This window comes from Furipterus horrens, unplaced genomic scaffold, assembly GCF_987537825.1.
Source record: "Furipterus horrens unplaced genomic scaffold, mFurHor1.1.pri manual_scaffold_11, whole genome shotgun sequence".
NCBI classification, from domain to species: Eukaryota; Metazoa; Chordata; class Mammalia; order Chiroptera; family Furipteridae; genus Furipterus; species Furipterus horrens.
The window spans coordinates 31,494,980-31,507,649 of NW_028327181.1; the positions used below are offsets into that span (position 1 = coordinate 31,494,980).

The 12,670-nt window shown below is 45.7% G+C and overlaps 1 long non-coding RNA gene across 2 annotated transcripts in view; it reads right to left on the bottom strand.

Moving 5' to 3' along the window:
• Nucleotides 1-1,462: 1,462 nt before the first annotated feature.
• LOC149997342 (uncharacterized) overlaps nt 1,463-12,670 on the bottom strand; it is a 37,877-nt gene continuing 26,669 nt past the window's right edge. The window contains exons 3-6 of one of the 2 annotated variants that reach the window (XR_016514142.1): nt 9,326-9,394; nt 7,678-7,853; nt 4,012-4,138; nt 1,463-1,764 (exon numbers count right to left, since the gene is read on the bottom strand). This is a non-coding gene — a long non-coding RNA (uncharacterized LOC149997342). The remainder of the gene's footprint in view (nt 1,765-4,011; nt 4,139-7,677; nt 7,854-9,325; nt 9,395-12,670) is intronic. The other variant, XR_016514143.1, reaches the window with a different exon arrangement.

A 12,670-nucleotide genomic window follows, 5' to 3' on the forward strand; every position in this document is an offset into this window, starting at 1 on the left:
GGAGATACATATGTATTTGTGCTTATTGATGTTTGCTCTCCGGCTTCTCCATCCCCAGCTCCTGGGCAGGTCCATAGACCTCAATCGCCTGATTACTTAGCACGTCTTGGTGGCCATGTATAAGTCTCTGGAACTGGCTATCGGACGGTTTGAAAGTGAAGACCTGACGTCAGTAGTTCTAAGTGCTTTTTCCTTCGGCAGGCTCAGCAGCTTTGTTGGCCACTAGGCGCACGAAATGATAGCCCATTTTACTGTGGTCCTTACTGACAAACTGAACCAATGACATGCTCAGTTTCGGCACAGAGAACAAAAGGTATGCACTAATGAAGCATGGCCTGTCCTGGGAATCTTCTTGTGGCATCTGCTTTTAATAGTCACGGTTCACAGTTGACTGCGAAGAATAAATAATCCCCGTCTTGAATAAATTACACCTAATTGTGGTATAAGAATGAAAGAAAAGTTTTAAAAATCCAAAGGAAGTAAGACAGAGAAAAAGGATTTGAGAGAACATTACATAGCATAATAGATGGGCAATGAATGTCCAACATACATATCACAGAGTCCCTGAAGAAGAAACCAAAGTGACAGGATGGAACAGACATTAAAAGTTGTGTGTTGGAGAGTGACAAGGGATCATGGCCAAGTGGTCTCCCTGCTATCTATCCTTGAATTTACACAAATCAGACATCTGTAATCCAGCAAAGGTTGCCCTGCTCAACACACACACACACACACACACGAGAGGCGCACACGCCAGTGTGACTGAAGGTGGGTGTGTTGGAATGTCAGGGTAGGTAAGACGGGGAAGTATAATGTGCTGCTGCAGATGTATGTCAGTGGCCACAGCTAACGCAACAGTGGAGGAATCGGGGCATGGCCTGCGCTACTCCATGGTGGGGGGTAGCGCCGATGCCTGAGAATCCGGCCCATCCCCCTACCCCCCATTGCTGCCACATCTGGTAGCAACAGAGGAAATATGTCTACAGCCCCGTGTTACAGCGCAGATGTGCCAGTGGCCATAAGGAACAAGGGAGCAGCGGTGAAGGCTCATGAACCCAGCTCCCCGCTACCTACCCCCCGTCCCCCGCCACGATGGTTGTGCCCTGACACCAAGACAGCCTGGACACATCAGGGACACCACCACCCTAGTCATCAAGGCGTTGATTCCCACAGCCACAGCGATCCCCGCCCCCTTACACACACAACCCTGAAGGTACAAGTAGAACAGGTAAAACAAAAAATTGCTCTACAGCACCATCTACTGGAAAACATAAGAAAAACTTTATCAACGTGAAGTTTGTTAAGATCAAAAATGGTATCTCAACAAGAGTTCACTGCCTCAAGCGCACAGGCAGAGGGATGATCCATCGAGTACTGAACAACCAAGGGAACACAGTAACTCAGAGAGAACATGACGAGTCTCCAGAAACCGGATTCGAAGCCATGGAAGTCTGTGATTGAAATGACAGAGAATGCAAGACGGCAATCATGAAGAAAACTCAGCAAGGCAGTGCAACGAGCCCAGGAGTGGAATTAGTGAAGAAGAGGGGTTCTTTACCAAAGAGGTGGAAACTATAAAAAAGAACGAGCCCCCGGATGGTGAGGCTCAGTTGGAGTGTTGTCTGTAACCACAAGGTTGTGTGTTTGATCCATGGTCCAGGCATATATGATCTCTGGTCCAAGCATGTAGGACGCAACCCACTGGTGCTTCTCTCTCACATCGATGTTTCTCTCTCTCTCTCCCCTCTCTTCCTTCTTCTCCTTCTGAAAAGCAATGAAAAATTGTCCTTGAGTGAGGATTAAAAAAAAAAAATTCTGGAGCTGAAGAACTCAATAAATGGGATGAAGAATACATTAGAAAGCACTGGAAATACAGCAGACCAGGTGGAAAAGACAACTAGCGAGCTCAAAGAGAGAAATCTAGAAATGATTCAGGTTGAAGACGTAAAAACTAAGAACTCTACGAGAACTATCTGCCCCATTAGAAGGAGCAGCATAGTGATAATAGGCATCCCAGGAGAAGAGAAACAGAAGGGAATAGCCCTGGCTGGTGTGGCTCAGTGGATTGAGCAGCGGCCTGTGAACTGAAAAGTGGCCGGTTCGATTCCCAGTCAGGGCACATGCTCGGTTGCAGGCCAGGCCCCCAGTTGGGGGCGCGAGAGAAGCAACCACACAGTGATGTTTCTCTCCCTTTCTTTCTCCTTTCCTTCCCCTCTCTCTGAAAATAAATAAATAAAGTATTTTTTTTTAAATGAATTTTATGTCAAGCCAAACTGATCTCACAAGAGTAAAGGCCATGGACAAATGGCAATGAATATGCAAGGACTTGAGAAAGAGTGCTCGTTTACTGCAGAGACAGCTCTGGGTGAGGAGCAGCGAGGCCTCCGTGGGGAGGGTGTCTCCTCGGGCTCACCTGTTTGATCATCTCCCTGGAGGGCGCACGGGGCTCCCGAGGTCTTCCTCAGAATCACATGGGCTGTCTTGGCACTTGAGACCCCCAGCTGCCCTTGTTACAAACAGTTTGTTCCAGGATGACGTGGATTACAAAATGGCCAAGGCTTTGACCAGTGATGCCCGTTAGAAATGTAATACAAACCACTTAGATCATTTTAAATTTATGTGTAGTTACATTAGAAAAGGAAAAAGATTAAGAAACAAGTGCTGGCGAGGACGTGGAGAAAAGGGAGCCCTAGTGCACTGTTGGTGGGAATGCAGACTGGTGCAGCCACTATGGAGAACAGTATGGAATTACCTCAAAAGATTAAAAATGGAACTGCCTTTTGAACCAGCGACTCCACTACTAGGATTATACCCGAAGAATCTCAAAACACCAATTCAAAAGAACTTATGCACCCCTATGTTCATTGCAGCCCTGTTTACAATAGCTAAGTGCTGGAAACAACCTAAGTGCCCATCTGTAGATGAGTGGATCAAAAAACTGTGGTACATCTACACAATGGAATACTATGTAACAGAAAGAAAGAAGGAACTCCTGCCATTTGCGACAACATGGATGGAACTAGAGAGAATTATGCTTAGTGAAATAAGCCAGGCAAAGAAAGAAAAATACCATATGATATCACCCAATACAGGAAACTCAAGAACAACACAAACAAAGGAACTAAATAGGACAAAGAGCAGAATAGCAGTCAATAGGGGGGTGGGGAGAGGGAGAGAAGGGGGATAAGTAAGGGAAGGGTCTAGTCAAGGAACGTGTATGAATGACTCATGGACATGGACAACGGGGAGGGATATGATTGTGGGAGAAGAAATGGGCTGGGAGGGGGGAGCAATGGAAGAAAAATGGGAAAACTGTAATTGAATAACCAAAAAATAAAATTAAAAAAACAAAACAGTATGTACCATAATTTTCCCTAAATAAGTATTTCTCTCAAAATAAGAATCACAACTGCATCCAAGTGCTCCTTCCAAAACAGGTGTGAGCCACACACCTGCTTAACATGTGCAGGAAGTTCTGCCTCTGCCGGGAGCACAGTCTTCTCCACCCACTTACAGCGTCTCGGCCCCGAGGAGCCACCTGCAGGGACAGGCCTGTGCAGATCGAGCTGGTGTCTCTGAACACAGCCAGCACCTCCAGTGTGGCGCTGGGACAGCACCGAGTTCAGATGCGGATGTTGCAGAGTTCAAGGAGAGGCTGGGCCATCTGCGGGTCAGAGCGTGACTCCCTTGAGCAGGCTCCATGGCCATCCTCCTGTGGCCGCCATGCTAGGACCTGCTAGACTGTGAATCCCAGGGAGCACAGCCATCTGTCGGTCTGTTTTTAGTCACTGATACAACAGCTAAACACGGCAGCAGTTCCGTCCCTGCAGGCTTAACTGTGGGACCTGCCATTAGACAGACCAGCACGGACACAGAGATTACTGAGGCTCATCAGGTAATTCCTCCTGGAGCTGGCAACATGCTTATACACTTTAAGACACAGAAAATGGCTAAGTCTGTGATCACAATGTGCTGAATTAATTTTTTAACAATTTTCAGGATGAAACTTACTTCTCAATAATAGGAAGTTTATCCAAGTCATTAAAACACGATGATTCTCAGGGATGTGGTGTTGTAGCGTATACATGATTTTACCAATAGAGAGTTGTAGGCATTTGTTTCAGAATTACCATCTAATCTAAAAAAAAAAAAATTAAATACATTACAATAATTAAGATGCCCAATTAGCACCCGTGCAACGTATTTATGGGATTGGTTAAGGAGCAAAGCACTTAATCTGCAACTTAGTTTCCTTAAATATAAAGTGGAAAAGCCACCATCAGTGGCAGGGGAGAAAATTCATGTACAGTATGCTACAAGCGATGTGTTCTGTTGACAAAGACGACCTGTGAATCTGCCTGCTGGTTTTGTGATCCCAAACTTCTGTTTCCACTCCTCTCCTGAGAGCCAGATCCCCTCCAATTGCCCACTGACTGCTTCTACTGGACACTCTTGGTCTCCGCAAAGGCCCGCCCTCCACGGAGCCCTGAGCTGGGCCATCATCCTTCTTCCTCCTCATCCCGGGATCTGCATGACACAAAGCCCAGGAGTCCCTCCTCAGCACCTCCTCATCCAACAGCCAGGCCCACGGGAGGAACCTGCTCCCACACAGCACAAACGGCCGTGCCCCAAGGGTTCTCTCGTGTCTCTGCACATCCGCCCAGAAGACCCCTTCCTGCTGGTGTCACTGCTCTCCAGACCTGGTCTTCTCAGGGCACTGTGTCCCTCCTCACCTGTGCACTCTCCTGGACCTCTGTGCCGACCCTACTGCTTTCTGGCACAGGGCAGTCTCACTGATGAATTTCTACATCAGCAACTGGCATTATTATACTTTCGGGGATGACCCCTTTCTGACCCCTTGGCCCACCTTCATGTCCTACAATATGTAGAATAAAGTACCACCTAAACTAACTTCTAAATTGGAACTATCTGGCAGCAATGCTTAACTTTGCTGTTTGCTTTAATTTATAAGTTAACAAAAGGCAGTTAAAATTTTGGACTTTATCACTGACAAGCAAACACTGTTGCTAGTCCCGGGTTCATGATAATAATAATAACACACTTCACTGGCACTGTCCAACAGTCCCCCGCTTAGTATAAGAAACACCTGACAAAACACATGTCTCCGTTACTTCAGCTGCTGCACACAGAGACTGAGGCTCAAAATGCTGAGCACCTCAGCCAAGACCATGCACTTGAGCCAGCACCCAAGGACACGTGACCGAGCCAGCATGCAGGCACACTCACCCGACCCCCACACAGAACACGCTCCTGAGTGACACCCTGTGGTTAGAAAGCCAGATCTGCTGAGCCTGAACTCTGCCCTGACGAGGCCGCACTGAACCCTTGGAAGCTCTGCAGCAGGGGACAAGCACACCCCTCTCCCAGACGGCCTGATGCAGGAAACCTGTCTTCAAGCAGAGCACCGGGACAGAAGCAAGCCCTGTGGTCTTCTGTGAGACACAAAGGTGATTTTATTGCTACTGTTTCTACTTCAGAAAAAAAACAGACATAAATTACTGCAACTTTTGGTTAGGTTTCTCATCATGTTCTACTGAATTTTCAGTCACGTAAGAGTCCCAATTTCTCATTATATCCCTTCATAAAATTCCATCACCTATAATAAAGTAAAGCTCTTCTTAGAAGTGATTTGAGATAGCAGTCAAATCATAACCAACAAAATGATTTTAAATAAAGCCAATTAACAATGATAAATTGAAAAGGCCACGTTCCCTCTGCACAATGCAACAAAGCTAAAAACAAAGGAGACAAAATTCCAAACACTGAGAAAAATGCAGAGATTCTCCTAAAAATAATAGAATAGAAATTTAAACATTAAAAATCAATACAACTAAAGTGAATTACATAGGTCTAGACGTGTAATTGCTGAACATGGAAACATTGACAAAAAAGTAAAAATATTATTATTTACAGCTGATATAACTGTAACTAGAAAAGCCAAGTCAGCTAACTAAAAATTAACAGGAGGAAAAGGAAAGGTCAGTGAGTTGGCAACTGACAAATTTCTATAGCTTTACTGCATGTCATCAGTAAATACCCAGAATTCTCAGGAGCAAAAACTAATAATTAAAAGAGCTAGACATTAACTGAAGAGGAGTTAACTTCCATTCACTCAAATTCCTAAGAACTGCAGGGCAGTAAGTCCACACAACAGACACACATGCACCCTCAGGGGTCTACATTCGAGTGGGCCGCCGAGACCCCCGAGGGGAGGTCAGTGATGATGCGAGAGAGACGGGGCCCAGGGTTTCTGCTCTAGGGAGACCCCAGGAGGGTGATGAGCAGGGAGGCACCGCAAACCCCAATCTGTCTGCTGGGCTGAGAGCAGAATGAGCGGGGAGGCCCCTGAGAGCCAGTGGTGTACCAGGGGAAAGTGCAGCAGAGTTGTCCCAGGGGTAACCTGGGAGCGGGGAGACAAGAGACCTGGACATCTTTGTCCAGTGGAGGACGGATGTGGAACGTGGGAGAGTGAGGAGAGGAGGCTCGGCCTCGGGCCTGGCAGCCTCCTGCGGGGAAGGCCCTGCCCCTGGGGTGGGGAGGCCGACGGAGGGAAGGCCTCAGGTGTGGGGACACGGCGTGAGGCAGCAACATTCGAGACTGCACCAGCTGCCAATGATCCTGAGTGACTCCATCAGGGCTCATTCCTATAGGTTTTAAAATGAATTCCTGAGCCCTTTCACTCTCTACACTAATTTTTTCTATCTCGTTTGAAATTGTAAACAACTTTAACAATGATTATGACATGTATAATCTAAAACAAATTAAAATCTCAATAATAAACATTCTACCCTACATTATTTATTTGAATATAAAACATTAGTTTATTAACACACACAAATATTGCACCCCACCAATGTAATGGAAACCTGTAAAAGTTTCCATTATATTTAATGAATCCTGTTTTATAGTCTTTCATTCTTGGGTTTGCCATTTCCCAGTAATGTTAAAAACAAATGCAAATGTGTTCTTAAGAAATGGGTTAGTATATAAAAGTAATGTATAAAAGGAATTAATATAAAATTAAATTTCTGGATTCTTTTATTTTAAGAACATTAGTGTCATCAGTCCCAAAATGATTATTGACTATGTATCAAATCCATTACACAAAAAAATGTTAATAGTTTCTGAAAAATATTCTGGAAATTTGAGGATGACTAAAAGTCCAAGTGATAGACAGGACCTGTTAAAATGACCAAAGGAAATATTTTATGCTGTAGCATAAAGCTTTTAAGAGAATACAGTAACAAAGTTACTAAATAGTCATATATTGAAATATTTTTTAGTATGTGTATTTGTTGCCTGATTATTAATAATCATAGTAAAAGCTAGGTCTATGTCAGTATGTGCTAAAATATTATTGGGTATGAGACAAGAGAAAAAATAAAGCTGTTGACACTAAAAATAAAGCTTAAAGAATAAAAATAAAAGAAATGGGTTAAATTATGTAGATTAAATAAATTAAGTACTACTGATTTGTTCTAGAAAATACATGCACACACGTAATCCATTCACAATTATTTGTTCTGATGGGAGCATACCTCAATTCAGATAAATTAAGCAAAAGATGACTGAGTTAACTGTACTTAAAAATAAACTATATTCTTTCGTAGCTGAATGACCGTGATCTAATGGACTGCTTCCTTCCCTATATGTTACCTTCAACACTGGTGCTGGATCTTCATCAACAAGCCCCAGTGAAAGTACAGCGGACAACGCAAGCAGCTGATCTGTTGTTATTCCTTTTGGAAATTCAGGTGAGATGCTTTCCCTGTGGCTTCAATGATCTCTTACATGAGGATGCTCCTGAGGGTTCAGGGTCCCAGAGACATTCCCTTTAGGAAATAAACATAGAAAATACTTTGTTAGTAATCTCATCAGAGAGAAGGAAAGTGCCAAGGCCACACTGATGCATGTAAGGAGCACAGTGTCCATTTACAGACCAGAGGTGAGCCTCAAAGGGACTGACTTTTAGGCCACACAACTGAGTCCCAGCTGCACCGTCCTGAAAACCCTTGTTCTAAGTGCACCCCTGTACCTCAGGGCAAGAAATGCCGAGAACGCCTTCTACCTGCACGCTGCTCTCTTAGACAGAACTCTCCATAAAGCTTGTGTTCTAACTGCACCCCTCTCCCTCAGGCAGGACTGTCCCAGAAACGCCTGTTCTACTAGCTCCTCATTACCTAAGGCAGGACTATTTTGGGATCTTGTTTTAATTGCACCCCTCTCCCTCAGGCAGGACTGTCCCAGAATCCGCTGTTCTACCTGCACTCCATTAACCAAGGCAGGACTCTCCCAAGACCCCCTGTTCTAACTGCATTTGCCCTCTCAGGAGAACTCTGTGCTAACTGCACACCACGCCTTGGGGCCAGACTGAGAAAAGGACTGAGCCTTCTGGGGTCTAAGCACTGAAACTGAGCTGCATGAGTGGATTCAGATTTAGTGAAACTCACCCTTTCTGATAATCACAGCTGCAGGGAAGACACCTGTTGTGTCCACATCTTGGAGTAACTAAGCCAGAGAGAAATCCCTGCGTTCTGTCTCCTCACACCCCTCTCTCCCTCAGGTGCCCTTTGTTTCATCCTGAAGCCAGATGAAGACAGCTGATTTTCTCTTAACAGCCCAAGTCCAGGGCCTGTCCTGAAGGTTAGAGGGAAAAGGGTCAGCAAACTGCTGACCCAGGCAAACTGTGGAAGGACAGAAGAGTCACAGACTCAAGATGGAGAAGAGCATTAGCAAAGGAGCTCATCGTCCTAACATCCCAATGGCAGAGTGGACGCCTGAACAGTGTACAGAATCTGACTAGCACAACAGGAACTAGAATCTTGGTCTGCCGACTCCCGAGACATAGAACTTCTGTTTATACTCCAAAGTAGTCATCGTAGTATCTTCATAAAGTACAATAAAGTGATAAATAGAAAGTGGTTCGAAACAATCACAAATCCTCCTTGCATCCAATTCTCGAGTCTCATTTGATTGTTGTTGCAGCTCCCAAAGCAAATAGAGTGTCTTCTACCAGCACATGCACATAACCAGCAAATGCACCCACTGCTTGGGAGCAGGGCCGCTAGTCATCAGGCCTTAGAAAAAAAGACACCTGAGTAACGGGCACGTTGCACAGGACCCAAGCTGGAGTCAGAGCTCAGCCAATGTCTGCTGCGGAGACGACGAGGTGCAGACAGGCTTGGCAGGCGCAGAAGCACTCTCTTTGAGCCTATCACAGGCCAAATTTAATGCCACATGGAAGATGACCAAATCGCATGCATAAATGCTAGAATATTATATTGGAAAATGCCTAATACTTTACCAATGCAGGCTCTCCAAGCAAAAGAGGAAGCTGATTGATTTCATCATCCCTCCAGTGTTTTGCCAATATCTAAAATACCAAAAGTAAACAAATTGGTTAATTGGTACACACACATACACATACAGAACTTTCAGAGTCAAAGTATATAGTACCTTTGGTATGAATTGTTAAAATGTGCCCTAGACGTGGCGACTTACGTTTAAGAAGTCACTTTTCACTGGAGAAGCCCTATCAACACAGTTGTCCCTCAGCCTCAACCCAACTGTAAAATCCTAGAGCACAAGACCAGGTCTTATACAACACTGGACCCCCCGCAGCAGCGTGGCCCGTGGCACACAACAAGGGAACAGTACGAGGGAACTGAATGACTGGCCCCTGCTCCCCCGAGCTGACTCTCTACCCTGTCCCCTACCAACAGATAACAGTTCTGCAGGCTGGCCCTTGGTCTAACTTATTGTCCCCTACGTAGCCTACTGGACCAGCCAGGACCCCACTGCTAATTAAGAAATAAAATCCAACCTCACATCAATATTAGCTGCTGCAATACAGAAACTGGCAGTCATGAGCAGTCCCTGGGGGCCTGCATCAGTGACAAACCCACCTGTCACCCGCTAGAAGCAGAACCCTGCACCGCTGTGTGTGCACGTGCGTGCGCTCCGACACTCTAGGGCACCTCAGTGTCTCGCCCAGAGCAGACTTAAACCTGAATTCATCCTCAGAAATGACCTCCTGCCTTGAAAAGGTTACTTCACATGCCTGGGCCTCAATTTTAACTGTAAAATGGTGAAAAATATCATCGCCTTCTAGCACTGAAATCACCAGAGGTGATATTCTAAAAGCATCTACACAGAGTACTAAACAGTAGATACAGCTAAAGCTGATGCTAGATGGTTCATATGTAATTGCCTGAAAAAGAAAAACAAATACAAATCCTTACTGTGCGGCCACTCCACAGAATCCCATCTACAGCCAATGAGGTCCTTGGGATTCGTTACTTTTTGTGGCCAGAATGGTCTTTACAAGGTCGAAGATGGTTTTACTGCACACGTGGGAGCCACAGAGGCCGTTTTATTACACAGGGCTGCCCGCGCTGCGCCGTGAACCACACGGATGACACTTCTTGGGGGCACGAAGGCCACCCCCGGGATGAGCACGAAGTGACCTCGGGCCACCCCGCAGGTCCGGCTCTGGGCGCACTGCCCTGGGTCCCCATAAAGACCAGTCTGTCCCTGCATCCCACAGCCGGCGCCCCGCCCCCGTGGGGCCCTCACAGGAGCCCTTACACCGGGGATCCCACGAGGAAAGGGCAGGACACGGTCAGGGACAGACTGGGGCTGTGGGTCTGGGCTCAGGGCAGCCGCGGCCTATCTCCCTCCGCTGCGGCTCCAGGAAGCGTCACCCGGCACCTGGGGCCCCGAGGCTGCCCTCCCGCGGGACCGCAGAGGCTCCTGCGCCAGAAGACGCCCCGCGGGGCACGCGAGTGAGTGCACGAGCGCCCAGTGGCCGCATGCGCGTACCTTCCGGCTCCCGGCCGCCGCGCCCCGAGGGGACGCTCCCGGCCCCGCCCCTCCGGCCGGCGCCTCCGCTGACACCGAGGGTTCCCCAGAGCTCGCTAAGTAAGCGTCCGCGTGACCGCGCGGGTGAGTCATTCCTATCCTGCAGGTAACTGGTGGTCCCCACGTTCGTGAGCACAGGAAAAGTGAGGACACGCACAACCTAATCAATATAAGCATCTTTTCATTTTATGTTTACTGCACTTTTTTAAAGCTGTACCTCAATCCTCATCTGTAGAGTTAACTAATTCCCCACAGGAGAGCCTCTTGGTGGGACTCTCAGTCACTTACTTTCCTGAATGTTATTGTCAAGACGCTACCAAAACTGCATTAGATTAGCTGTTCCTTTAATAGCTGAAGAAAATGGTTGAGATGAACTCATAATGAGAACGGCATATTTAAGTGCCCCTTGTGTCTCTCTGGTCCTTTCCCTTTCTCTTCAATTCTGTGGGCATTTTTTCCCCATTAATTAAAATTTTGCTTCACAAGCAACCAATCCCTATGGCCTGCAACAAAATATCCCAGATCTTAAACAGATGACCAAAAATTTAAAACTTGATTACTCGCACTATTGTTCATTTATTTGGAAATCTTAAATACTATAAACAGCTTTACGGATACATTAATATAAAGGCATCTCATGACTAAACAAAGTTTGTTCTGGGATTATAATTAGGCTCCATGTAAGAAAATGGCATGTTAATAGGTTAAATAATTAAACTTAGGTTGTTTTAGGGGAGGCAAAATGTTGATTATATTTACGAACTATTTCTAACATTCAGAAGTAAGGACAAAGATTCTTTCTCTGGCCAATATCGTATGTAAGAAGGAAATAGTAGAAATGTGGGAGTTTTGCATATTAGCAGCTCTTTTAAGTGTCATTTTTAAACCATACCAGCATGCCCTACCCCAAGGGAATCACTACAACCAGAAACCACTGTTAATGATACAATGTAGTTGTATCTCTAAAGTATATTGTGGTGCAAAAGGAGGTAACTACCCTAGAGGGAAGCATTCTAATAATAATAATAATAATAAATAATAATAATAATAATAATAATAGTTTTGCCTTAAATCTTAAACATAAAGCACTCTGACAGATGATGAAAACAGCAGGTTTCTTTCTGATGAAGAACTTCTAGGAGCCAACACGGAATAACTAACTCCTACAAGAAACTAATGAAAGTCAAACAAAATGGATGAAGTAATTGCTTCCATTGCTTGGATGCAGGCAAGACAGGCTAGTTATATCTGAGGGAGGAGAAACAGGGAAGGTGAGCCCCAAGATTCCCACTGACCAACTGAAAGATCCAGCCCACATCTTATGCTGAGGTCTCCTTTAGTTGAGACGTTCTTCAGATCCAGGGTAGGCCTAGGTGGCATGCATATGCAGGGCACAATCTTAGAGAGGAGAGATATGTCCATATGGCTGCAGATACTTGCAGAGGATTTTCCTTAAGTCTCCAGCATAGTGCATGAGTACGTCTGGAAAGAAAACCTCCTGTGGCCCGAAGAAAGGACCCCCGAAAAGGAGCAAAGAAAACCTCTGACTCACAAAAACTCAAGTGTGTTCCCACCAGAAAGAGTAGAAAACCACATAAATTACCGGGCAGAGTACTAAGATGTGCAGTGTCTCAGTAGCGGGGACTAAAATAGCCCTAGAGTTAAGAGTTTCTCTAGTCTGTCTCATCAAAGCTTAAAAGCAAACCTTAAGAAGATGCAACTGTTTCCAAGCTACTGCATCCTTGAAGAACAACCAAGAATACTCACAGGAGAGCAGCACCCGTGGCTG